The sequence below is a fragment of the Pinus tabuliformis genome, chromosome 7 (genome assembly GCF_031772625.1).
Source record: "Pinus tabuliformis cultivar Carrire ecotype Pingquan chromosome 7, CPIR1, whole genome shotgun sequence".
Classification (NCBI taxonomy): Eukaryota; Viridiplantae; Streptophyta; class Pinopsida; order Pinales; family Pinaceae; genus Pinus; species Pinus tabuliformis.
In genome coordinates this window covers 2063632324-2063659518 of record NC_142293.1, presented here as the reverse complement: position 1 = coordinate 2063659518, position 27195 = coordinate 2063632324, and the positions used below count along the sequence as shown (strand labels likewise).

At 37.8% G+C, this 27195-nt stretch overlaps 1 pseudogene; it reads left to right on the top strand.

The window, feature by feature from the left end:
* LOC149256794 (putative CCR4-associated factor 1 homolog 6 pseudogene) overlaps window positions 1-26934 on the top strand; it is a 49937-nt pseudogene extending 23003 nt beyond the window's left edge.
* Window positions 26935-27195: the final 261 nt, after the last annotated feature.

Here is a 27195-nt window from a genome sequence, read left to right as displayed (position 1 = left end):
AGTGCATGACTGGATTCTTTGAAATAATGATGGCACTTGTATTATCACATAGAATGGAGATGGGTGGAGTACATGTGATCTGAATGTCTTGCAAGGTTTGCATCATCCAAAGTAGTTGTGTGCAGCAAGATGCAACAACCACATATTCTACTTCAGCTATAGATAACACAATTGAACTTTGTTTCTTGCTGAACCAAGACACTAACCTGGAACCCATATAGAATGCACCACCACTAGTGCTTTTTATGTCATCAACACTTCCTGCCCAATCTGCATTTGTATATGCATGAAGAATAAGATCTGTATCTCTAGGATACCATAAACCAATGTTCTGAGTTCCTTAAAGATATTTGAAAATTCTTTTGACTGCCTGAAGGTGTGATTCCTTTGGATTTGGTTGGAATCTTCCAACTATTCCTACTGCATGCATGATGTCAGGTCGGGTACCTGTTAGATAAAGCAGACTGCCAATCATGGATCTGTAAGTTGGTTGATGTACTGTTGTTGATTCATCATTTGAGCTGAGACTGCATCCTATTACCATTGGGGTACATACAGGGTTAGAATCTTCCATGTCGTACCTTTTCAAGATCTGTTTGAGATATTTGGTTTGTGAAAGAAAAATACCATCTTTATTTTGTTGAACTTGTAGACCAAGAAAATAGATAAGTTCACCAAGCAAGGACATTTCAAATTCTTGTTGCATTACTGAAGCAAAATTCTGACTCATGGATTCTTCATTGCTACCAAAAATGATATCATTAACATAAACAACAATGATTAGCAATTTATCAGTTTCAATCTTTGTATATAGATTGCTATCTGTTGAACCTTTTGAAAAACCTTGTTGGTGTAGATATTTGTCAAGGCAGTAATATCAGGCCATTGGAGCCTGTTTCAGATCATAGAGAGCCTTTTTGAGTCTGCATACAAGTTTTGCATCATTTCCAAGAATGAATCCTTCTGGTTGTTCAATATAAACTTCTTCTTCTAAATCTCCATTAAGGAAAGTAGATTTTACATCCATTTGGTATACTTTGAATTTCTTAAAGCTAGAAAGAGCAAGAAACATCCTTATGGCTTCAAGTCTAGCAACAGGTGAAAAAGTTTCTTCAAAATATATACCTTCTTGTTGAGCATACCCTTTACAAAGTTTTTCCTTGTTTCTAATGACTTCTCCATTTTCATTCAGCTTGTTTTTGAATATCTATTTAGTTCCTATAATATTTTTATCATGAGGTCTAGGAACTAATTCCCAAGTATTATTATTTTCATTTTTCTTCATTCATGGCCTTGACCCAACATTCATCTTTGCATGCTTCATTTACATTTTGAGGTTCAGTGGAGGATAGTAATGCTAGATAGCTTGAGGTCTCTGTAATAGTTCTTCTTATCTGTACACCTGCCTCTTTTTCCCCTAAAATTTGAGTTTTTGGATGATTTTTCTGAACATACCTGGATGGAGTCTTTTCTTCTATCATTATATCTTCTTTTGGTGCCTCATTTGTTTCTTCTTTAATATCATTGTGATTTGATGTGGGAAAATAATCCCCATCTTCTTTATTGTTATAATCTTCTGTTTTTATCTACTTTGGATTTTTATATGATTCACCAACTACAACATCAATACTTTCAACAATTTTCCGAAGTCTTTTATTATAACATTTATATCCTTTACTTCGGGAAGAGTAACCAAGAAGAATACCTTCATCTACTCTGGGCTAAAACTTACCAAGTTTTTCATCAGTCCTTTCAATATAACATTTTCTTCCAAAAATTTTAAAGTATTTTACAGTAGGAGTCTTACCATACCAAAGTTAATGTGGAGTTTGAGTGCTATTTACCCGAACATTTTCTTGGTTGAGAATAGTTATGGCAGCGAATGCAGCTTCACCCCAGAAGGTTGCAGGAGTCCTAGATTCATCTAGCATAGCTCGAGCCATTTGTTGAATAGTTTTGTTCATTCTCTCTACCACTCCATTTTGCTGAGGAGTCCTTGCGGTGGAGAATTGCCTTTTTATTCCATGTTGTTCACAAAAGTCAAAGAATTCATCCGAGGTAAATTCCCCTCGTCGATCAGATCTAAGGCATTTCATTTTTCGATCTGATTCATTTTCAACCAAAGCTTTGAATGCTTGGAACTTTTCGAATGCTTCATATTTATGCTTTAGAAGACCTATCCAACACATTCTGGAAAAATCATCAATGAACAAAATAAAGTATTCTTCTCCATGAGGTGAATTTTTCCTTAATGGTCCACATAAATAAGTATGGACAAGTTCAAAAGGCTTATTAGCTGACCCTTCTTTTTCCATGAAGTGAGCTCTAGTTTGCTTACCGATTTGACATGGTTTGCATATTTTATTTTCAGGGATACTGATATATGGAAGATCACGAACAACCTTGAATCTGCATGCTTTTCTTATTTGAGAAAAGCTTAGATAGAACTGTTGTTGTCCTCTCTTGACTATGTATAAATTGTTTGGAGTTCTTGTACCTCTGATCATGGTCTCTACTATATCAAGTTCATGAACAACACATCCATTTGATCGAAACACCACTTCATTTCCTTGATCACACATTTGACTAACACTCAACAGGTTATGCTTTAAACCGTCTACATACATAACATTTCCAGCTTTAATATTTTCTTTCAAGAAAACAAAACCTTTACCTTTTATGATAGCAATAGTGTCATTTCTAAATGAGTCATTCTTTTCCTTTTCTAAGGCATTATATGAGTGAAGTTTTTCTTTGTCACTTGTCAAGTGTTTGGAGCATCCATTGTCGATGTACCACTGATTTTCTTTTCCTTCTGCATACAAGGCTATACCACATCTTTTTGGAAATTTTCCTTGATGGTCCACATAAATAAGTATGGACAAGCTCAAAAGTCTTATTAGCTGACCCTTCTTTTTCCATGAAGTGAGCTCTAGTTTGCTTACCGATTTGACATGGTTTGCATATTTTATTTTCAGGGATACTGATATCTGGAAGATCACGAACAGCCTTTAATTGGCATGCTTTTCTTATTTGAGAAAAGCTTAGATAGAACTGTTGTTGTCCTCTCTTGAGTATGTATAAATTGTTTGGAGTTCTTGTACCTTTGATCATGTTCTCTACTGTATCAAGTTCATGAACAACACATCCATTTGATCGAAACACCACTTCATTTCCTTGATCACACATTTGACTGACACTCAACAGGTTATGCTTTAAACCGTCTACATACATAACATTTCCAGCTTTAATATTTTCTTTCAAGAAAACAAAACCTTTACCTTTTATGATAGCTAGAGTGTCATTTCTAAATGAGACATTATTTTCCTTTTCTAAGGCATTATATGAGTGAAGTTTTTCTTTGTCACTTGTCAAGTGTTTGGAGCATCCATTGTCGATGTACCACTGATTTTCTTGTCCTTCTGCATACAAGGCTATACCACATCTTTTTGTTTGAGATTCTTTCCTTCTCCATAACTTGGGATTTAATGGTTTTTCTTCTTTTGAGATGTTTGCCATATTTTTCTCCTGCATTTAGATTCTTCATGACCAAAGTTGTTACAGATTGAGAATTCTATTACATTTTCAAGAGGAGAAAAGTTATTATACGAACTTCCCTTGATCCCTGTTACATTCATGTGATTTCGTGCTTCTCTAGTCATGATGGTTTTGTAAGAAATGCATTGAGCAGCTTTGTGCCCAGAATTATGAAATGAAAAACATTGCCCATTAAAGAAGTTCTTGCGACTATCGAATCTATTGACTTGGTGATTGTAGTTTCTATTGATATTCATCTTTGGAGCAAATTGAGTATGATTTTCCTGCGGTTGGTTGTGGCTTCTATTCATCCTTGGATTAAAGTGAGTATTATTTACCTGATGATCATCTTTATGCCTTTGATGATTATTGTCATATTGTTCACTGGTCTTTGCTGCATCACGATAGCTTTTAGTGGAGGTTGACGACTTCTATGATTGAGATGCTTCTTCAGTATATCCAAGACCTGTCTTTATCATAGGAGAATGTTGCACTTTGATAATTTCATTTAAAGTTTCTGATCCTTTAGCAAATCTAAGATTGAGAGATTTCATTTTCTCAAGATCCTTTCTTAGACCCACAATTTCACATTCTAGTTTTTCATTGTGTTTTTCTTTTTCAGCAAGTTGGTATGTCAAGGTATCTATAATCATATTCTTTTCTTCTAAACATATTTTGAGTTTAGAGATTTCTTCATGAAGGTCATCCTCTTCTAAAGCATCCCAAAAATTATCATCCTCATAAGCCATAGAATTCTATAATCATTACTATTTTCTTCTTCATCACTATTTGATAAACCATCGCTATCTTCATGAGTATAGTAACTCCTTTTATTTACAACTTTTTTTCTATTCCATTTTGCATATTCCTTCCCTTTTTCATATTTACCTTTATGTGGACATTTGGCAGCATAATGACCGACTCTGCCATAAGCAAAGCATTTGAAGAGTAGCTTACCTCTAAATCTTCTGGAACCCCGTTGAAGCTTCTTGACAAAGTTTACCACATATTCTTCTTCTTAAATATGTCCTGATTCATTATGTTCTTCCTTTCCTTTTACTGAAGCTTTAAATGCACCTTCGCTTATATCTGATGGTCCTACTTTTCTCATCTCAAAGGCAATTAAGATTCCATGAAGTTGTGTCATAGTGATAGTATGCAGATCCTATTTTTCTTCTATAGCAGACACTTTTGATTCAAATTTAGCAGACAAGGATCTCAAAACTTTCTCAACTAAGGTAACTTCTTTTATTTCTTCACCTATATTCTTCATACAATTAACAACCTCATCTATACGTAAGAAGTAACTAGCTATACTTTCATCACTGTGCATCTTAAGAGATTCATACTGAATTCTGAGGGTTTGAAGTTTAGCACGTTTTACTTGAGAGTCTCCTTTGTAGCTTAGAATGATTTTGTCCCATATTTCTTTCCCTGATTTTAGCTACATGACTTTGACAAACTCTGATTGTGACAAACTTTCCAATACAGTATTGACAGCTCTAGCATTGGTTTCATATTTCTTTTTACCTGCCGTATTTGTAGGAATTGTTGTTGTAAATGTATATCCTCCTTCCACAATTTCCCATACATCCATTCCAGGTGATTGTAGATAGGTTGTGGTTCTTATTTTCCAATAAACAAAATTTCTCCCATCAAAGATTGGCAGTCTGATGGATCCCACGCTTTCTTGATTACTCATGATGATGGATCTCCCTTCAAGCGGTCAAGCTTCTTCTGAAGGACCTGCTCTAATACCAATTGTTGGAAATAACACTGAGAGGGGGGTGAATCAGTATTATCAGATCTATAATTTTATTTCCAAAACAGATTTATATACGTTGCTTCAGTGAAGTGAACTAGCATGTACACATGACTATACTTAAAGCAACCAGTGCATATGCAGAGAACTTTTGATTTAGACAATTTATCATGTATTGAGCTTAAACAAGTATATCAGAGATTTATTAGACAGTGCAGTAAAAGCAGAATAAAGCATCACACATAAGCAACACACATGAACACCAAGATATAAGGTGGAAACCCAATGTGGGTAAAAACCACCTGTTGTTGTCGTCTCTATCTTCTTTTTAATAATAAGAAGGTAGACTCATACCAGTACGCAGGCACTCACCTTCAAAAGGCTACAACCTTCTCTCATTCTCCAGCTACTACTGGAAGGGAGCTACAACCCCCTAGCTCTTGTACTAGCCAATATGTTTACTAGTAGGTAGGTGCCAACCTACAGAAAACTCCACTCTTCCACCAGGGACCACGTTTCATGAATTTTCAGACTAGATACTCCTAGAACACAACACCACAATCTAAAGGCCATGTTTCATCCAATTTTCATACTGGATCCATCAACAACATTGAAACTCAAAAAATCATAATTGCAATACAACCATCAAATACATATGCATCAACCAATCACTAAAACTCAATCATAACTTTCTGAATCAACCACAACTGAATCAATCAATCACTTGACAACACATCATCACTGAAGCAAAACACAATCAATCAATCTGATCATTCAGAACACTATCATTAGAATACAGTCACCAGAACACAAAGCAGAACCCAGAACTCTGCAACAGCAAACAGAAACGACTGAAACTTTAAACATCATACTTCATAAGGTATATGCTACTTCCATGTGTCGAACCAATGTGTATACACACTTTTACCAAAAGGAACCAGCGTACAGATCTACAAATTCAAATTTATGATGTATACGCTACTTTGATATGCTGAGCTAGTGTGTATACGCACTTTTTCTAAAGTGAACCTGCGTACAAATATGTAAATGCTAACTTAAAACATCACAACTATTCCAGACTTCAGTCATACCCATATCGTCACATTTATAGAATAAAACATGTGTCACATCTAGATTGTTCAAGATCAAACCACATAATGATAATACTTTAAAGCCTTTATGATCCCGGTCCATCAACCTTCATCAGCCATATAGGTGAATCCTTAGATCAGATCAAGAAAACCATCAGAAGCCCATTACCCTGCATATATGATCCAACACTTCATAAGAGATTCAAATCCTTGCACACACTTGTCCTAATGATCTTCTCCTCCTTATATAGTTTTAGGCCTTTCTCAATACCATGTACCAAAACTACTTAGGACCAATACCTTGAAACAAATACCTCGGACCAATTACCTTGGGTCAAATACCTTGGACCAAAAACTTTTGGTTTTTCCAAGATATACACGCTTTTATTTCTGTGAACGTGTGTGTGTGCATATACGCTCCTTTTATTCAGTAAACCTATGTGCATACATAGCTTGGACAAGGTGAACCTGCGTATACCTATCTTTCTTCATTCTTTGGAGCTTGATCTGTAATTCTTTGTTGTTGACTTGCTGCACTGTGATCTTTCATCTGAGTGAGTTGCCATCAAGGACAACACCTGTATCATAATGCAAACACACTCATATTTTCCATCAACCCTTTTATTTCCTAGGTCTTTAGTCCAATAACAATCTTATCAAATTATGAGTTCTAAAATTCCATATATAGAAACTCAAATCAATCAGCTCTCTTTAAATGAAGATGAAGGTGTTATTCATTAAAGAAATGACTTAAACAATGGCAGCAATACTCCACAGTTACAAGAGGATAATGAAGAGAAAATCGTTTTGGACCCTTTGGAAAATAAAGAAACGATTCAAGATTTCATGCTTCTTGAATCATGTGAAAGGGTTAATCTTTGACATTCCTGTTTTCCATGATGTGATTGTTTCATTATATGCCTTTCAAGAATATTCATAATTTTTTCTTGTAGATGAAAAATATGCTAAGCAAACTTATGTTTTTATCATTTGAAAATGATCATGAGGATTGCAGTGAAATTGAAGAAATGAAATGAGAACATGAAGATTTTCTTCTTCCTTTTGCCTGCTATGCTCTTAACCTCTTCGAGGGGGCAACCTCCAATAGAGCAGAGCTCGATTACAAAATAAGACATGATGCTCCTCACAGGGAGTCTCTATCCTTTATATATGACTCATACATGCAATACCATGGTTCTTATTAATACCATCTATCTAATACCATGGCCCATAACTAACTGTGGTCCCATCATTAAATGTGGGTTAACCACTTACAATTATTAATATGGACTTTATTGACTCTTTACTTAAATATAACTATGACTCAATCCTACTACATAAATAAGGGGGTTAGGGTGGGACCCTAACATTCCCTCCCCCTTAAGAATAGCCTTGTCCTCAAGGCTAAAGCTGCAGAAACTGCTGAAGAATAGTGGTTGGTTCCCAAGTTGCATCTTCCAGAGAGGTGTCTCTCCACTTGACGAGGACTTCCTTGATCATGTGGCCATGCAGGTGCCGTTCTCGTGTGTCTAGGACTTGTTCAGGTTGGAGCCAGATTGACCCTTCTTCATCCAATTCAGGTAAACTAGTTTGAATTCTGTAATTGTTCCCAATCACTTTCTTGAGGCATGAGACATGGAAAACTGGATGGATTTTTGCAGTGGGTGGCAAAGCTAGCTTGTAGGCCACTTCTCCAATGCGTTGAAGTATTTGATATGGTCTGTAGAATTTTGGAGATATTTTCTGACAACCCTCGTCTTTGAGTGATGTTTGCTTATATGGTTGCAGCCTCAAAAATACCTAATCCCCTTCTTGAAATTGGCGCTCTGAGAGATGCTAATCTACCTATTGCTTCATGCGGTTTTGAGCTTGATGAAGATTCTCTCTAAGATGGGCGAGCATGGTTGTGCGGTTTTGTAGGAGTTGATCCACTGCTTGTACCTTTGAGCACCCCTTGATATAAGAAGTAGGGGAAGGAGGGAGCTGACCCTAAACTGCTTCATAGGGAGTCACTTTGGTGGTGGCATGATAGTTGGTGTTATACCACCATTCAGCTAGAGGTAACCACTGTACCCAAAGATGTTGCTTTTCTAAAGTGAAACACCTAAGGTAGGTTTCCAGACATTTGTTCACTACTTCAGTTTGACCATCCGTTTGTGGATGATAGGTAGTACTGATTTTTAGTTGGGTACCTTCTAGCTTGAAGAGTTCCTGCCAAAAATTACTGGTGAAGATTGGGTCACGATCAGACACAATAGAAGTGGGCATGCCATGCAATTTGAAGATCTGATCCATGAAATATTGAGTGACCAAATTCGGTGTAAAAGGGTGGGGTAGGGTGAAAAAATGAGAATACTTAGAAAGTCGGTCCACAACCACCATGATGACTGACTTGTTTCCTGACTTTGGAAGACCTGTAATGAAATCCATAGAAATCTCCGTCCATATTGATGTCGGAATGAGCAATGGTTGTAATGTGCTTGGTGCTTTGACTGTCTCCCCTTTGTGGTGCTGGTAGACATCGCATTCTGCTACAAAAGTAAGGATGTCCTTTTTCATGCCTGTCCAAAAAAATGATCTTCTAGTGCGAGCATACGTCTTCTGAAAGCCTGAATGTCCTGTAGTGGGGGATGAGTGTAATTCCGCCAAAATGTGGCTTTTGAGGGTGGATGTTGGTGATATTACGACTTTGTCCTTGTAGTGAAGAATCTCATCCTGCCACGAGTATCCCTTGGTGGAATTTGGATCCGCCTGCAATTGAGTAATGAGTTGGGAGAGCCAGGGATGTGAAAACCATTCCCTACGAGCCTCTTGAATCCATTTTGGAATGGGAAGGGAAATTGCGAGCAGGGTACTTTCCTCCTCAAATTGGCGAGATAATGCATCTGCTACAATATTTTCATGCCCTTTCTTGTAATTGATCTCGTAATCATATCCTAGCATTTTGGCGAGCCATTTATTTTGTTGTGGGGATGATAGGTGTTGCTCCAAAAAATATTTAAGACTGTGATGGTCTGTACGGATTTGGAAACATCGCCCCAATAAGTAAGGTTGCCAGGTATCTACTGCATGTAATATGGCCATCATTTCCTTCTCATAGATAGATTGTCCTAGATTCTTCCCACTTAGTTGTTGGCTTGTGAAGGCCAAGGGTCAACCGTCTTGCATTAAGACCGCCCCAATACCCGTACCTGAAGCATCACATTCAACGACAAAAGATTTGGTGAAGTCAGGTAGTGCTAAGACTAGAGTGGAACACATGGAATTTTTGAGAGCTGTAAATGCCTGTTGTGCTTCATCATTCCAGAAGAATGAATTTTTCTTGAGGAGTTGAGTGAGGGGCTTCGCAATGCGACCATAATTACGGAAAAATTTGCAATAGTAGCCTGTGAGACCCAAAAATCCTCTCAGGCTCTTCAAGGTCTTAGGTTGAGGCCAATCCTGCATTGCCTGGATCTTTTTGGGGTCCACCTTGACACCTTCATGCCCCACAATGTGGCCCAAATACTCAACTTCTTCCATGCCAAAAGAACACTTGGACATCTTAACAAATAATTTATGCTTGCAAAGCAGTTGCAAGAGCAGATCTACATGCTGAAGATGTGCAGCCCAAGTGCAAGTGTAGATGAGGATGTCATCAAAGAAAACAAGGGCAAATTTCCTGAGATATGGTTTGAGAAGGTGGTTCATAAGGCTCTGAAAAGTAGATGGGACATTAGAAATATTGAATGGCATGACCAAGAACTCATAATGGCCTTCATGAGTTTTGAAAGTAGTCTTTGGAATGCCGAATTCCTTCATGCGAATTTGGTGGTAGCCTGCGCAAAGATCCAGCTTTGTGAAGAATTCAACCCCATTGAGTTCATCCAGCAAATCATCAACAACCCGGATGGGAAATTTATCTTTGACTGTCAACTTATTGAGGGCCCTGAATTCTAGACACATACGCCATTCCCCATATTTCTTGAGCACCATGACCACCGGTGATGAATAAGGACTAATGCTGGGACGAATGACGCCTGCTTCCAAAAGTTCCTTGATTATTTTTTCTATTTCATTCTTTTGGGTGAATGGATATCTGTCTGGGTGCACATTTGGTGGTTGGGCCCCTAGGACCAAAGTGATGCTATGATCATGTTCCCCTCTCGAGGGTGGAAGCTCATGAGGCTTGTCAAAGACTGGCAGATGGTTATTTAAAATATGTTGCATCTCAGGATGAATCAGCAGAGAATTGGGTTCAACGGCCTGGATGGCATTAAATTGAGCTATAACTCCATGATGTCCCTTTTTTAACAATTTTTCCATCCTATGTGAGCTGATGATAGAGGGAGCTCTCGCCTGGAGTCCACGGAGGGTATGTGTGGAGTTGTTCTACTTAAAGCTCATATATAACTCCTGGAAATCCATTCTGATTTGCCCAAGTGTGCGAAGACATTCAGCACCGCGGACAATGTCGCACCCTCCCATGTGTATGGAAAACATGTGGGTCTTCAACTGATAATCCCCCATTTGAAGTTTGACATTTTCACAGCGGCCTTCACATTTCATTGTTCCCCCAACCACAATTTGGACTTGGAAGTTAGAAACTGCTCGTACAAAACAATGCACTGCTTCCGCGACTTTTTGATGGATAAAATTATGTGTACTTCCACTATCAATACTGTAGTAGCCGAATCCCCAAAATGTCAATGCTGCCAAAAGTCTTGCGAAAATCACGCCCCGGTATAGGAACCCCACACAACTACTCAGATCTGGTGGATCTGAGAGATCTGAATGGCTGATCGGATAGCTCTGAGCAGCGGAACAGATTGTTGATGTGGATCTGATGGATCTAATAGATCTGAATGGCTGTTATGTTAACTCGGAACTGCGGGACTGATGTCTGCTGCTACTGCAAACCCCACTTGCGAGATCTGATCTAGCAGAGATTATGAGTGATCCAGAGATAGAAAAGGGAACTATGGTCTCGAGGAGTGTCAGGTGCTACAAATTGCAATATACATAAGGGTCTGATAGTAGTACTCGGCCCAATGTTTCAGGGCTCTAACTAAGGAGGATGAACTATACCCTTAGCCGTACAACCCGACTACCCTATCGTATGGGCGAGTAATCTCTCTAAGTTCTGTTCTCGATGTACTGTAGCAGCAAGACAGCTGACGGTTTATCTATGGTGAGGTTGCAAAGGAGCCAGGGGGCTTCCGTTATACCCATAGGGTACTTGGAAGACAGTTCGTGCGCGGTTCTGTCTAATGCGCTACTACTCGAAGGGGTACCCATAGGGGTTACAAGGGAGTTCAACAAGTGTGACCACCTCTTGTATTTCCTGCATGAATGCCTCCCAAAATCTGCAGGTTAATGCGCTCAACGATAGATCTCGTGGTTTAAAGACGCCGAAACATGTCTCTAGCCAAAAAAAAAAATTCTAAGAAATGGAGATCCCACCAGCCCTGGAAAGTGCTCTGATACCACTTGTTATGCTCTTAACCTCTTCGAGGGGGCAACCTACAATAGAGCAGAGCTCCATTACAAAACAAGACACGATGCTCCTCGCAGGGAGTCTCTATCCTTTATATATGACACATACATGAAATACCATGGAGCAATACCATGGTTCTTATTAATACCATTTATCTAATACCATGGCCCATAACTAACTATGGTCCCGTCATTAAATGCGGGTTAACCACTTACAATTATTAATATGAGCTTTATTGACTCTTTACTTAACTATAACTATGACTCGATCCTACTACATAAATAAGGGGGTTAGGGTGGGACCCTAACATTGCCCATGAATAAGAAATGAACATAATCAAAATTCCTATTATTAAATATTATTTTTCCTATTTATTGGAGTCATCAAGGGGGTTTATGTTGCTCACCAATACAAGAATTGGATTCAAGATGGAGTTTGAGTTTCCATTCTCCAAATTTTTCTTTCTGCTGGAGGAAAATATGAGCAGAAAACGATCAAATGACCATTTGCTTTTATGGTTACACTGGCATTCTTATATTACCTAATCTAATATATGTTTCTAGTAATTTTAAGTAGGTAGGCATGATGAATAAAGCTCAGCACCCTAAGCAATCTTTTCAGTTTCATTTTGCAACAGAGTTTTTAGTTTTCAATGTATAATTTAGGTTTTAGTTTGAAGAATAGATTTGGTTCAGTTTAAGGATTGGAACAAGTTTCCAGTTTGAGGATTTGGGTTTTTTCATAGGTTCATAACCTTCACAGGTACATTCCAAGACAACCCATCAGTTTCATTTTTTCAGAGATAGGCTGAAAATATGCAGAACTTGAAACGCTGCAAAAGTTGCTGCAAAACTGGAAGATTCGCAATAGATGCTATGTTTTTGACACAGTCCTCATTTTGACTTGTAAATTTGATTTTTTGGGTTCAAAAGGTTGTTTTGATTATGTTGTTAGGTGTCATAGATCATTAGGATGGTATGGTTAATGGTTTGTTAATTTTCGAATTGTGATGATGTATCAAGCTAAAACATGCAGTAGGTAATTAGTTCCTATTTTTCAGCAAAGTATGTGATAGTTCGATGTATCTAGATGATGAATGGTTTTCCTTTGAAGAATTTGACCCTTCTAAATGGCGCTGGAATATTTTGATGTATATAAAATGTAAAAACCATAGTAAAAGTGTTATTTTGGCCAGTGTAAAGAAGAAGGTTTCTATTTTGTACTTTGTATTAAATTTCTCAAGTGAATAGAAGAAAGGAAGAAGGAGTTTGACAGGGATTCTTGTGTCATACCTTTGGTTATACGTGATATTGTGTTATCAGATTTATCTTATAGCTTCATGATTCAAACATATGTCTTCATGTTTTAGCTTAAGAGTAAATAATGCAGAATTCATTGTTGTGCTCTGTTTTATATAAGCTAAAAAATTTATGTGTGTTTTTCCTCTTAATGGAAATTTGAATTCATCTGTGACTTGATGCTCATATTTTCATCCTTATGTTTTTGCACTCACCCTTCCTACAATGAAATCAAGTTACATTATCAGCAAAACTGACTATCCTACCCCTGTCTAAATCACCTTCAATATCCCTATTCACTTGAAATCATTAATTGTGACTAGTTTTATGTTTAGTGAGTCTTTGTTTTCTTACTTGCCTTCAAAAAAGTAAATCAGATATTCTCTTCTGATCCTCATAACTTGCCTAACATCAAAAATTTATTCAGCCATTAGGTTGACTAAGGAAAATCCTAGTGAGAGAGCACTCTCCAAGGCTAGTAGGGTTGGATCCTAGCCTAAAAGTGGTTTTAGGTTACTTGGATAATCCTTTCTCATCCTAAAGGAATTACAAAGAGCTAACATTGCACATCATGGAGATCAAAATATTGCTCCATTTGTAGTATCCATGTTACTGGATCCTTTCCATTAAACTTCCTCATATCAATATCTGGAATGTTGTGGGTCTTAAACCAAACATTGGAGTCTCTAAAATCATAATTCACATTCCTTTCTTCCTCATCATGATTTTCATGGATTACCTTGTCACCACTGTGAAGCATTTCTTCTAACAACTTTTCCAAACCTTCCTTCAACCCTTCTATATTCTTGACATTCAGCATTGCTTCCATGTCTGCTTTCAAACCATCATTCAAAACACCCATGTCCCTTTTTATACCATATATATTAACATTCATAATGGCTTCCAATTCATTTTTTTTACTTTTTGCGAGAGCGAAATTTTTTGTAGTTGATCTTGTAATTTTGATATATCATGTTGCATTAAGTCCTCTTCTTCATCCATATAATAGATTTATGGTTTCTTACTAGGTCTATCCATTTTTTTGTTTCAAGGCATTATGGAATCAAAAAATGATATATATGCTTCATTATTCCTTTTGAATCACTTCAAACTGATTTTTCAAACAAAAGTTATGCAAATTTTTGAAAACATACACATATTTTTCTTGCTTTTAGGAGCTTGATATTGAAATTGTTGTATATCTGTAATTTCGGCTCTCAAAGATCTGAAAATTCATCATTTGGTAGCCCTTTGAACCTCATTTTTACCACCATAATTCATACCAAGATCGAATTCTCCAAGGTAAAGTTATGCCCAATCTCTCACAATAACTTGATTATGGAATTCCACATGTCATTTTTTCAACCTTCGGCCCTGAAAATGATACAAAAAATACTTCAGTTTGTACAATTTCAGTCACTTTTTATGAAATTTAAATACAATGGTTGTAGAAAAAGATATGATGATTTTCCCTAGGTCACTTGTTTGAGACTGAATTCTAGAGCAGGCAAAAACCATAACTTCTTCAACCCATATCTTAGAAAATATAGTGAACCAAGTTCTGAAATTTATACATGAAGTTCAACAGGATTTTCGCTCCACATGGTCAAACTTTCTTTTTTTGAGGCTTCTTTGTAAAAACGTTATAGGGAAAATTCCAAGATGACTTGTTTGAAGTAGCAAAACCCTATAATCCAAAGCTCTGATACCAAATGTTATGCAGCCAGCTCACAAAATATAAGAAAATATAGATCAATGACTTAAAAATTATCCTCTTCGAGGGGGGAAACTCCTTTAATTTACATAAATGAAAAATTCTTGGATGATACAAATGATAAGACCTCCTTGGTATATATAGGAGTCCAAGGGGTCACAATATAATCATATCCTACATAACAATAATAATGTAAGGGCACAACAATAACAATAGTGAGCTTCTACGGGGCACAACAATAACAATATTGGGGATACGTGTACAGAACAATAACAATAGGGGCTAAACTAACAATAACAATAAGGGGGATGCACTAGTATTGTAGGGACTTAACATGCAACCACAATAACACCAACGGTTCGTATGGTGATGTCTTCCGGAGTCATCGATGACTCCAGAAGACATCACCACACAAAATGTGGATCGCAAAAGCCTAAAATCTACAAACAACAATGTTCTCATACAATGGAGATGGAGAATAGTGAAGTACACCAATAAATATGTGCATAACATAGTTCATTATGAATACAATTCATTTCTCCTCATCAATCAAGAGTCCGGTGTCCACTGACAAATGCCTAAGTTGTTCAGAAGAAACTAATATTTATGAGTAGAAAATAATGCATATAAATCTTGTTAAGTTGATGAGAGTTAAGGTGTTATATTAATAATGATATTTCATTGCTAACAACACATTTAGGGGACACCTTATCATTATGGAAGATGTCATTGATTTCATGCTAGCTAGACCTTCTAGCAAAAAAAATTGCCAGGGATAGCCATACTCTTTTGAATAAAGGTTTTTATTGAAAATTCCCGGTATATAGATTTTTCCAGTTGTAAAAAATATGTGACCCAGATGATGACCACTAAATTTATGACCAACTCCTTGCGATATAGAGTCCCAAGCCAACCTTGTGAATCACATTCCAAAATAAGGTGAGCATAAAATACACTAGACAAGAAGCATAAAAAACACATCTTGAAGGTCCATGAATGCCCCTTTCGTACAAATTTTCAATTACTAGGATATCTCCATGAACAAAGGTCCAATAGAAGATGTTTATTTTCGCCATCTAAATGACAGATTTTATTCCAAATTCCATATTTCAATGTAATTTCTTAATAGAAGAGTTAATGTTTATATCCTTGTTTCACAATCTATTCATGAGTTCCTAATGTTTAGAATTAGGTTCTACCATATGTCTTGGTGCACTTCCTTGTAGTTAAAATATTAAAGACCACATAGGATCAAACAAGTACTCTAAAACTACCCCAAAATCACAACTTTTCAAAACACCCAAAATCTTGACCAAGAAGATATCTCAAAGAGAGTAGTTTTCCCTTACCTATATAATAATTTCGTAAGTAGAAGAAGGGAATGATCATGATGTAATGGTTCCTTCTGATATTTCTATCACACAAAATTTTATTTTGATATTAGTGTTCACTATAACCTTGGGGATTGAACTATATAGAAATAGTATTAAGCTTAATAATATAATTCTGGACTTATTTATAAGTCATAATCTCTATGATGAGGGCCGCATACCTGGGCTAGAAGGCCGAGGAGAAAAAGATAGTCAAGAAGCATTATTTCAGGGTTCCAAGAAGAGCCAAAAATATTGTGAAGAAGATTGAAGGACTGTGCATTATCTAAGGGCTTAAAAATATCTCAAAGATCTTAAAAGTACATAGTTTTGTGTAATATTATAAGGATGACTAAATTTCAAATTTGAGGTTTCTTTAGTGGACTAGTAGTCCTAACAGTCAGCATGAAAACTACTTGTAAAGGGACAAGGACTGAACTACCAAAATACATATTAGGCCTATTTTAAAGGTCTGATATGAAGCTACAACCACTCTAAGATACCACAATCATCTTCAGAAATATAGAGACCTAAATAAGTCATTGCCAAGGCTAGAAGCATCTTTTCCCTCCAAAAAATGGTGACACTTTAAAGAAGGATCAAATCTACATCCTTTTGGAAGATTTCTAGAGATATTTACAAAGTCATTTTGTGGCAATTAAGAAGACCTAGTTTAAGTCCATTCCATAAGTTCATTCAGAGAGTAGTCAAGAAGAATTTTAAACTGATTGTGTCAAAGACCGAAATTAGCATGATTTCTTGGAATCTTGGATGATAAATGATAGTAGCAATCAAAACATTTGTTAGTCACCTTTTGGATATCATCTTGAAGGTTGTACTCATATCAACGAAGGAAGTATCTACACCTTGGATTGTCAAGAAGACCTATAGCAGCACCTACAGGATAACCTGACTTAGTAAAAAAGCAGAAAATAGTCCCTTGAAAGAGTAATCTTGCTTGGCATTCAAAATATCATTGGAATTAAAATTTTGGCTTCGGCTACAACAAGAAGATCGTGGAAGCTCTGGAAGTTGAAATACCTTGGACAATGAAATCAAGGAAATGGATTTCCAACAACCTCAAATGATCTATAGTATACCTAGGGGGGATAATATGGGGTAGAAAGGGGGGTACCCAAGGGAATAATGTAATAATTGTTAGGATATTCCGACACATAGGATATAGTTAAGTCCAACTTGGTCTAGCATAGAGTTAGGTTAGAGTTAGGTAAAGTGTGTTTCTTTACCGTTGTACATTTTGTAACTTACAATCCGACGGTCACGATATGTAGTGATCCGACGGTTCACTCTCACCTCGGTATTACCGACACTTGATCCGTGGCTTGACACCCGATTGGTCCATGAGTTCTATTTAAAGCGCATGGAGGGTCATTGTTCGGGTAATCCGTGCATGAGAGAAGCTTATGTAAATTTTCATTCTTTGATTAATAAATTTCCTGTAGTACCCACGTTGGGACAGGCCGTGGACTGTTTCCCTCCTTGCACTCTGAGGGTTTTAACCACGTCAAAAATACTGGTGTATTGATTTGAGATCTGGTTGTGAGCGGTGTCCTTTTGGTATTCTTTTTGTGGAACTTACCCTGTAAATTCCTACATCGTATCAAAGCTATTTGAGGGCCGCGTCCGTTGGTGATCCAAATTTGAAGCCGGTAGAACTGCATGTGGCTGTCGTTTCCTAGATCTGTTGTTTCTGACTGCTTTCGGGCCGAGAGGACTGCTCTGTTGCGTTCGGAGCATCTGTTCCAGTGAGGAACCCCTTTCGTTTCATGCGAAAAGGTTTCCGGTAGCCCTAGCTGCGTCATTTTTTAGATCGGGAGGTATACAGTGTTTTTTTTTGCAGTTTACTGTTAATTTCTCTCTGCTTATTTCGGTCTCAGTTTATTTAGCCTTTTTTTTTAACCGGATCTATACCTTTCATTTCTGCGTATGCTCTTTGCCCTGCGACTCTGTGCGATCTGGGCAAATCAGAAACAGAAAGGAAGGATTTTTCTCATGCGTATGCTCTTTTCCCTGCACCTTAGTGTGATCTCGGAAAATCAGAAACATTGAGAAAAATATTTAGTTTTTCGGATAAAGCTAACTTTGAGATTTTTTTTTTTTAAATTTCTAGTTTTTTGGCTAACTTCGAGCCGTAAGGTTCGTTTTTCTTTGCATATTCGTGTTGGGTTTTGTTTTTTGTGTTTTGTAGGGAAAAAGAGCTTTCTCAAGGCAAGCACGCAAATCGAGGCCCCCCCCCCTCTCTCTCTCTCTCTCTCTCTCTCTCAAATTTTTTGTATAGATCAATTGGTTCAAAGATATTTTTAGAGAGTAGAGGTCTTGGGTTCAAGTCTCCATTTTGTGGGGGCGGATTTTTTCATTCCCGCACATTCGCGCACTTTGCCGGCAACGTCAACAATTTTTTTTCAAAAAGCCATAACTTCTTCATCCGGAAGCCTTTTTCAGAGCCGTTTTTTTTAAAACCGCCTATTTTTTCGAGATCTATCCATTGGTACACTTACTTTCAGCATCTTCAGCTTCAGTTTTTTTAAAGAAATGGAAAGTCCATGCCAAGTCATTCTTGACAGCACTAACTACTTCCAATGGGTAGAATACATGGAAGATTTACTTAGAAGTAAAGGTCTCTTCAGAATAGCCACAAACCAAGAGAAGAAACCAAAGATGAAGACAAGGCGGCAAAATGGGAAAATAGACAAGATCAAGCACGTGGTTTGATAGGGATGTCTATTTCTCCTGATCTTAGATTCCACATTGCAGGACTTGAGACTCCTCATGAAGCATTAGAAAAACTTGCTAAAGTTTTTGGGATTAAAAATGAAATTAGATCCCATCAACTTGAAAATGAGCTGCTTACTTTGGATCCTAATAATTTTTCTTGCATTGAAGATTTCTTGTCAAAATTCAAGACCCTTAGATATCTCTTGGAAGGTGTTAAAGTTAAGAAAGATGATGGTAACCTTATTTATTCCATCCTTACTAAGTTAGGACCAGCCTACTCTGTATTTGTTTCCACTTTCCATTCTACAAGGGAAGCTTTCATTTGTCAAGGACAAGACTACAAGGCCCCTTCCTTTGACTCCTTTTGTGATTCCTTAATAAGAGAACAAGAAAAACTCTTACACCTTGGTCTTCTTAATCTTGGAAACTCTTCCACAAAAGCGTTAGCCGCCCAGCAGCAACCAAATTCAAAGAATCCTAAGAAGTCATATCCTCAAAAGAATGGTCCTAAACCATCTCAGCCTCAAAATGAAAGATCATTTCAGCAAAATGATAAGCCAATAAAAACAAATGGAAGAAGACTGATAGACATTGTAACTTTTGTAATCGAGATGGCCACTTAGAATCTAAATGCTTTAAGAAGATGGAAGCCTTGGAAGCCGCAATGAAGAAACATAACATCCATCTGGAGCCTACTTCAACTTCAACTTCCGGAACGGCACTTTCTGCATGTCATCGTCAATCATCTCAGTCTGGTTATGCATTAAATGTATCTTCTTCTTCTTCTCATTCTCATGAGTGGCTCATTGATTCTGGAGCCTCTTGTCACATGGCCAAAAACCAAGCCATGTTTTCTTCTTTAAATGATTGTAACACCAAAAATATATATGTTGGTGATGATAGATCTCTTAATGTTGTAGGGACTGGAACTGTTCATCTAGACAATGGTCAGTTCAATGATGTATTATGTGTTCCAAACTTATCCTGCAACCTTCTATCTGTCTATCAGATAACTCATTCAGGTGAAGGTAAAATTGTTGAATTTTCACCTCATGATGTTGTAATCAAGGATCTAAAAGATCCTAAACAGATTCTAGCTACTGGTCTTGCTGATGATTCCAAAAGGTTGTATAAGTTTCACAACTTTGGGTCATCCCATCTTCCCTCAGTATTTGTTGCTCATAATGATGAAGTGAGCAAACTTTGGCATGAGCGGTTTGGTCACTTAAACTATCGCTCCCTTCAGCATCTATGTAAAGAAAATATGGTGACAGGTCTTCCTATGGTATCTTGCAAAGATGGTGTTTGTTCCGGATGTGTACTCGGAAAACATCATCGGGACAGTTTTGACAAACGTGCCTCTTGGCACGCCTCAGCCCCTTTACAGCTTGTGCACAGTGATTTATGTGGTCCTCTTCCTGTTGCTTCATTCTCTGGCTGCAAGTACTTCTTAACTTTCATTGATGATTTCTCTAGACGCACTTGGGTATACTTCTTAAAACTCAAGAGCGAAGTATTTAGCACTTTTTTGGCCTTCAAAGCATTTGTTGAAAAACAATCTGGACATCAAATTCTTAAGCTAAGAACTGATAATGGTGGAGAATATGTTAAAAACGCATTCATCAACTTTTGCACCGAAAATGGAATTCAAATGCAACATACTGTTCCATACACTCCACAACAAAATGGTGTAGCTGAAAGGAAAAATCGCACCTTAAAGGAAATGGCTAATTGTATGCTGCAATCTAAAGGACTCAGTCTTAGTTTTTGGGCCGAAGCAATTAATTGTGCAAATTATATAATCAATCGCACTCCTACTAAGGTTCTAGAGAATATCACTCCAGAAGAAGCTTGGAGTTCCATTAAACCAGATGTAAGTCACTTTCGTGTGTTTGGAAGTGAAGCATGGGCCCATATTCCAGATGAAAAGCATAAAGCTTTAGAACCTAAGAGTGAGAAATGTACTTTTGTTGGATATTCTGAAGATGTAAAAGGTTATAGACTTATTCCATTTAAGTCCAAAAATGTTATCATTAGAAGAGATGTAAAATTTGATGAAAATAAATCGGCCTGCGAGCCTAGTCCGGCGGATGTGCCACCTCTTCCTATCTCTTCTATCTTTGAAAACATTTCTTCTTCTGATGATGAAAGCGAGGATGATAATCCTCCCCCACCTTCTCAGGATCCTCAACTTCCAAGATGGGTCCGTGCTACTCGGGATGCAGCAGGTGATCTTGCCGGTGATCCTACAGATCAGCGACGTACACGTTCTCAGTTTGAAAGAGCCTCTTCTTTACTGGCTCAAGCTCCAGTAAATCATGATCCTGACACTTTTGCAGAAGCTTCAGGCCATCCACATTGGGAAGCAGCTATGAATGAAGAATATCATTCATTGATGACAAATGATACATGGGATCTTGTTCCTCTACCAAAGGGACGCAAACTTGTTAGATGCAAATGGGTTTACAGAACCAAGTATGGACCAGATGGGAAAGTTGATAAACATAAAGCTCGTCTAGTTGCTAAGGGCTTTTCACAGGTTGAAGGCATTGACTACACTGAAACCTTCTCTCCAGTTGCCAAAATGAACTCTATCCGCCTTGTTCTTTCCCTTGCTGCCTCTTTAAAATGGGAAGTCCATCAAATGGATGTTAAATCTGCCTTCTTGCATGGGGACTTGCAGGAAGAAATCTATATGGAACAACCCATTGGCTTCATACAAACAGACTCCAGCCTCGTTTGTCGACTTAAGAAATCCCTTTATGGCCTCAAGCAAGCTCCTCGGGCTTGGTATGCCAAAATGGATAGCTTTCTTTTAGAATCTGGCTTTTCTAGGTGTCATTCTGACAATACTGTCTACACCAAGAAAGTGGGCAACTCTCTTATCATCCTTGTTCTTTATGTTGATGATCTTATTCTTACTGGTAGTGATCCCAACCTTATAAACCATGTGAAGTCCAGCCTTAAAAAGAAATTTGAAATGACAGACTTAGGACACTTACACTATTTTCTCGGTCTTCAAGTCTTGCAATCCCAAGAGGGTATTTTCCTTTCCCAGTCCAAGTATGCTTGTGATATTCTTCGTCATTTTCACATGGAAGACTGTAAGCCAGCCCCTTCTCCCTTTCAGTCTGGAGTCAAACTTTCAGTCTCTTGTACTTCTCCTGAAGTTGATGCTACCTTATACCGTCAACTTGTCGGAAAACTCTTGTATTTAACCCATACTCGTCCTGATCTTTCCTTTGTTGTTGGCCTTGTTGCTCGTTTTATGCAAAACCCCCGTGAAAGTCATTGGAAAGCAGCTAAAAGAATACTTCGTTATGTTCGAGGTACAGTACAGTTTGGGATTCATTACAGTGCCAAAGCAGCTCCTCTGTTAGTTGGTTTCACTGATTCTGATTGGGCTGGTGACCTTGATGATCGGAAGTCTACTGCCGGTTATGTCTTCACTCTTGGTTCAGGACCTATTACATGGGCTTGTAAGAAACAGGCTGCCATTTCTCTTTCGTCAGCAGAAGCAGAGTATCGTGGTGCCGTGGAAGCTAGTAAGGAAGCCTTGTGGCTTCGTCAGATCCTATCAGAGTTTGGCTTTGAGCAGCAGCATCCAACCACACTTTGGTGTGATAATCAAAGTGCCATTCAGCTATGCAAAGATCCAGTCCAGCATCAGCGCAGCAAACACATTGAACTACACATGCACTTCATCAAAAAGCTCATTCATGACCATGTTCTTGAAGTGCAATATTGTCCAACAGATGATCAGGTTGCAGACATCTTCACAAAGGCTCTCACAGAGGCGAAGTTCACTAAACTTCGATATATGCTTGGAGTTCAGGAAGTTTTCACTAAGGGGGGATAGGCTCTAGTGCCTCCTTCCTTCTCCTATTGTGTCATATTTGTAAATCCTTCAATCCTATCCCAAGTTGTTCTTAAGGGGGGATGTTAGGATATTCCGACACATAGGATATAGTTAAGTTCAACTTGGTCTAGCATAGAGTTAGGTTAGAGTTAGGTAAAGTGTGTTTCTTTACCGTTGTACATTTTGTAACTTACAATCCGACGGTCACGATATGTAGTGATCCGACGGTTCACTCTCACCTCGGTATTACCGACACTTGATCCGTGGCTTGACACCCGATTGGTCCATGAGTTCTATTTAAAGCGCATGGAGGGTCATTGTTCGGGTAATCCGTGCATGAGAGAAGCTTATGTAAATTTTCATTCTTTGATTAATAAATTGCCTGTAGTACCCACGTTGGGACAGGCCGTGGATTGTTTCCCTCCTTGCACTCTGAGGGTTTTAACCACGTCAAAAATACTGGTGTATTGATTTGAGATCTGGTTGTGAGCGGTGTCCTTTTGGTATTCTTTTTGTGGAACTTACCCTGTAAATTCCTACAATAATGGGATGGATGATAGTAATAAATAAGGTGGTTAACCGTATCATGTAAGGGACAACAAGTAGTTAGCAATAATGTAATAAGCCCATGGTATTAAATAGATGGTATTGAGGAAACCATGGTTATGACCCATGGTATTGCGTGTATGAGGCCTATATAGAGGCTATAGACTCCCCATTGATAGATGTCAAGGATTATTGTATGAACAGGCATATGGCTTGTGGAATGTTCTCCTTCCTTAAGGAGTCAATGTATGGTGTTGCCCTACCTTAAGGGTTTGATAAATAAAGAAGCATTTCTATCTATATTCAGATCTTGTTATTTTTTGTGATTATTTACAATTATTGGGTATATCAGTATCTTTTCATATATTTCTGGGTCAGATCTATAAAAACTGGTATCGAAGCACTTTCTTGGGCAAAGCAAAGATTTTTTATTTTTTTTGCAGGAACTTTTTGGGGCGGCGAGTTTGCAAATCAGATTTGTATTTTCTAATGAAAAAATTTTATTATATAATTGCATATCTGGGTTCCTCGCACAAAAATACCCAATTTGAAAAAAACAAAAATTGGCCGAATCGGAGTCCGGATGAGGGAGATATTGCTGATTTAAAAATCAGTTGGGTTACAGGCATTTTTCCGGACGACGAGTTTGCGGATCAGATCTGTACATTTTGGTAAAAAAATTTCTAAATCTCATCATAGATCTAGGTTTTTTGTGAAAAAATACCCAATTTGAAAACAAAATCGGCCGAATCGGAGTTCGGATGAGGGAGATATCACTAATTTAAAAATCAGCTATGTTGCAGACATTTTTCGGGGCGGCGTGTTTGCAGATCAGATCTGTATGTTCTGGTACAAAATCTACAAAATCTAATTGTAGATCTAAGTTTTTTGTGAAAAAATACCCAAGTTCAAAAAAAAATCAGTCAAATTGGAGTCCAGATGAGGGAGATATCGTTGATTTAAAATCGACGCTTTTTTCAGAATTTTTTTGTGATGGCGGGACAGTTGCAGCACGAATCGGAAATTCCAATGCCTAGATCGGGATTTCTATCATCGAGGAAGATGCATAATGGTTGTTCCATTTCCGAAAATAGGTCATAATAGGGATTCTGAGCAATATTGACTAAATTGTGACAATTTCAAATTTTCGCCAAGTGAATTTTTTTTCCCAAACCCTCTTCAAGACAATTCTATATTTTACAGGAAAAGATAATGGTCCTACTATTGAAGAATACATAAAAGAAAAAAATTCATTATGGGAAAAACATTGGAGATTTTAGGTAGTGGCTAATTTTTCATATGAGGCGGCCACATGGTGGGAATTACTTAACAAAAAGAAGTGTTCCAACCTACCCGATGAAGAATTTGAAAAATTCCTTTTAGACAAATGGTCTCATGCTAAAAGACAAGATAATGAGAAACATGTGGGGTTATTTTCTACCAATATCTGCTTATTACAGGTTCATGGATATGTTCAGAAAGACAAGATCATTGTGTCTATAAATCCTAGTTGCAAGAAAGATCTTATAAATGTCAATGTGGCAAAAAAATTGCAAGTTCCACCAAAACAAATGGAGCACACACAGGTTAATAATGAGGAGGCGCAAGTTTATAAAGATTTGAAGATTTCTATGGACAAGTATGTATTGCATTCTGATTTTTATGCTTCAGGTATGGCTAATGTGGATGTTGTTTTGGGATACCCTTGGATGGAATTGGTGGGTACTGTCAACATTAATGTGCAAAAGAAATTCCTGAAGCTTTGGTATAAAAAGAAGAAAGTTACATTACAGGATATTTCCATCAATAAATAGGTAGAGTCCAAGGAGGCTAAAGCAGAAGATGTTCCAGGGACTAACACATCATATGATGAGCCCTTGATGGTCGACAACTAAACACAAACATCAAACCAAGTACAAGAAAAACAGGTAGATTCCAAGGAGGTTGAAGCAGAAACTGTTACAGGTACGGATACATCAGATGAGGACTCAGTGGTTGAAGTAATGTTGGAAGATAAGAAACAACAGCAAGCACCACAACATGTACTGGCTACCAATCAGGCTCCATTAGGTGATGAATTAAAGAAAAATACATCGTTGGTTAAAACTTCAGCATATCACCACCCACATCACCCCGCAAGAAAACAACCAATAAGATGGAAACAAATTAGCCACAAGGACAACAACCCCCGCATGATAGATAGAGAGGAGCGATGATACACCTACTACACATCAACACAGAAGAGCCGCCAAGGTCAACTTCCATCTCAAGTGAGCGAGGCACCAGCTAGATTGAGGGTTCACCTTTCTCTTGGATGGCTAGATGCACGTGCATGGTACCAGTGGACCACTATTTTGAGTAGATCTTATTATTTGTGTTCTTCATATGTTTCGGGGACGAAACATGTTATGGGGGGTGGAATGTAGTATACCTAGGGGGGGTAATATGGGGTACAGAGGGAGGTACCCAAGGGAATAATGTAATAATGGGATGGGCCATAGTAATATATAAGGTGGTTAACCCGTATCATGTAAGGGACCACAAGTAGTTAGCAATAATGTAATAAGCCCATGGTATTAGATAGATGGTATTGAGGGAACTGTTATCTCTCCAGGAAACTCTCCTAAGTTGCAGATCGGAGATGCCTGGTAACATATAATCTTCAATATTGTTCTCTAAACTATTGGAATGGATGATGGTTTGGATCAAGTCAGATAACCATTTTAGCTCTATTCTCACTTAAGACATGCATGAACACCCTGAGCTTTATAAGGCTTTAGACCACTAATGCTCAATAGTTTGTAGATTCAATGAATAGATGGAGAATACTGACTATACCAGCTAGCTACAGGAAGTAAAAGAAGCTTGCAAATCTAATTTATTAAAGCAGAGATAGGATGACAGTTATCTGGCCTTAGACACAAAAGAAACATGAACAACATGTTCAAGTGCAAGCTTAGAACAAAAGAGAAAATGGACATTGAACATATAACAGCAAAAGAAGCTTATGAATGAAGATGAGAAGCTTGAAGGAACAGAGTAGCAACAATCTCTAGAAATTTCACATTTAGCTTTTAGCCTTTTATAGGCCTTTTACAATGCTCCTGAGCTCTCAAAGGCTCAGAGTCTTAATCTATCCTCCCTGTCTTGTTAACAACTTCGATACCCTGACTAGGAAAGCATGGGCTTGGAGGTTCCTTCTTCTGATAGATGAGTAACCGCTTTTGGGTAGTTTGTTGCACTGTCTGGGAGCTCTCTCGTGCCAGAGATGCCCCACAATTGATTCTGTTGGTTTGTTGAGCGTTGTCTGCTCCATGATGTTTCTGTTTGTTTTGGATGAGCTACCTGTCGATGCCCATGATCGCTTCTTGGCCTCTGTCTCCCGGCAGTTATTTCCCGGCCTCTGTTATGTGATAGAATGGGTCTTCAGGCCTCTGTTATCTTTTAAATGTGAACAATGACTGTTTTGTGTTCTAAACAGAAAACGCTGCAACTATGAGAAATCCCGCCAAGCTTTCAATGTTTCGGACTTCAAAAGTCCTTAATCATGACCTATCCCTCTATTGGGTCTGCCCTTAGGGTCACTAACACATGTCGCAAACGGCTTGCTCCTGTGTTCCATTTGTATCCTGGAATGTGTTAAAAAACACAAAAATATATGAAAAATGGCTTTGGTGAACCTAAAAACATTATAAATTTTCATTCCCGAACCCTTTCAGGTCCAGGACCTATCGCATCGTCGCTGCCCCTTGGTTCCCTTTTATTTCATTAAATAACAAAATACACAAAAATGCATTGAAAATAGA